This window comes from Malurus melanocephalus, unplaced genomic scaffold (assembly GCF_030028575.1).
Source record: "Malurus melanocephalus ecotype Western Australia unplaced genomic scaffold, MMel_1.1 scaffold_1869, whole genome shotgun sequence".
NCBI lineage: Eukaryota > Metazoa > Chordata > Aves > Passeriformes > Maluridae > Malurus > Malurus melanocephalus.
The window spans coordinates 5,769-8,045 of record NW_026625101.1 but is presented as its reverse complement, the minus strand read 5'-3'; positions in this window follow the sequence as shown (position 1 = coordinate 8,045).

The following is a 2,277-nucleotide window of genomic DNA, read 5'->3' as shown; positions in this document are numbered from 1 at the left end:
ACCCAAGTGTCCTGTGATCCAAATTCCATCACCCAAATATCCAATGATCCAAATTCCATCACCCAAATATCCTGTGATCCACAAAATTCCATCACCCAAATGTCCAATGACCCACAAAATTCCATCACCCAAGTGTCCAGTGATCCAAATTCTATCACCCAAATATCCAATGATCCAAATTCCATCACCCAAGTGTCCCCTTATCCACAAAATTCCATCACCCAAGTGTCCACTGATCCAAATTCCATCATCCAAATATCCAGTGATCCAAATTCCATCACCCAAATATCCAATCATCCAAATTCCACCACCCAAATATCCAGATTCCATCACCCAAATATCCACTGATCCAAATTCCATCATCCATGCAGAAATTCCCTGCTCCAGGGAAGGAACCTGGGAATTCCCACCTGAGCCTGAGTGAATATAAGGCCTGATGCCTTTTAGTTTCTATATTTTCATGTGTCTGTATTCTTGTATTTCTCCAGTACAGCACTAAAATTATCGTTCTCCCATCTTTAGACAAAATAATTCCTCTCTGAGCCTGAAATCCAAGGACACCTCAGAGCCCCAAAATATGGAAACAACAGAGAATTGGGGGTGGGGAGCAAGTTTGGGGTGGGTGACATCATCACCTGAAGATCATTGGAGAATTAAGACCCAATATTTTAATAAGAACTTTTAAAAGGTGAAAATCTCATGACTCGGGGTCCATTTTGGGTGTAACCTCAGAAGGAGGCTTTGTCTGTCCTAATGTACCAGGGGGCCTGTTAGGCCTGGATTAAAGTTGTCTATTCTCATTCTCTTGAGTTTGTCTGGCCTCTGTTTCAGATTCTCCTGATTTTTAAGGCATCAAACCCTTTCCCAAGCCCTTTCCCAGTTCCCTCAGCCTGATTTTTAAGAAATCAAACCCTTTCCCAGCTGCCTCAGCCTCTCCCCATAGGTCTATTCTCATTCTCTTAAATTTGTCTGGCCTCTGTTTTAGGTAAGCCTGATTTTTAAGGCATCAAACCCTTTCCCAGCTCCCTCAGCCTGATTCTTAAGGCGTCAAGCCCTTTTCCAGGTCTCTCAGCCTAATTTTTAAGGCATTAAACCCTTTCCCAGCTCCCTCAGCCTCTCCCCATAGGTCTATTCTCATTCTATTAAATTTGTCTGGCCTCTGTTTCAGATTCTCCTGATTTTTAAGCCATCAAGCCCTTTCCCAGCTCCCTCAGATTAATTTTAAGGCATCAAAGCCTTTCCCAGCTCCCTCATATAAATTTTTAAGCCATCAAGCCTTTTCCCAGCCCCTCAGCCTGATTTTTAAGGTATCAAACCCTTTCCCAGCCCCTCAGCCTCTCCTCATAGGTCTATTCTCATTCTATTAAATTTGTCTGGCCTCTGTTTCAGATTCTCCTGATTTTTAAGGCATCAAACCCTTTCCAGCTCCCTCAGCCTAATTTTTAAGGCATCAAACCCTTTCCCAAACCCTTTCCCAGCTCCCTCAGCCTGATTTTTAAGGCATCAAACCCTTTCCCAGCTCCCTCAGATTAATTTTTAAGCCATCAAACCCTTTCCAGCTCCCTCACCCTCTCCCTATAGGTCTATTCTCATTCTCTTAATTTTGTCTGGCCTCTATTTTAGGTGAGCCTGATTTTTGAGGCATCAAATCCTTTCCCAAACCCTTTCCCAGCTCCCTCAGCCTGATTTTTAAGGCATCAAACCCTTTCCCAGCTCCCTCAGATTAATTTTTAAGGCATCAAACTCTTTCCCAAACCCTTTCCCAGCTCCCTCAGATTAATTTTTAAGGCATCAAACCCTTTCCAGCTCCCTCAGCCTCTCCCCAAAGGTCTATTCTCATTCTCTAAAATTTGTCTGGCCTCTGTTTCAGATTCTCCTGATTTTTAAGGCACCAAACCCTTTCCCAAACCCTTTCCCAGCTCCCTCAGATTAATTTTTAAGGCATCAAACCCTTTCTCCAGCTCCCTCAACCTCTCCCCATAGGTCTATTCTCATTCTCTTGAGTTTGTCTGGCCTCTGTTTTAGGTGAGCCTGATTTTTAAGGTATCAAACCCTTTCCAGCTCGCTCAGATTAATTTTTAAGGTAAGAAACCCTTTCCAGCTCCCTCAGCCTGATTTTTAAGCCATCAAACCCTTTACCAGCCCCTCGGCCTCTCCCCTTAGGTCTATTCTCATTCTCTTAAATTTGTCTGGCCTCTGTTTTTGGTGAGCCTGATTTTTAATCATCAAACCCTTTCCCAGCTCCCTCAGCCTGATTCTTAAGGTGTCAAGCCCTTT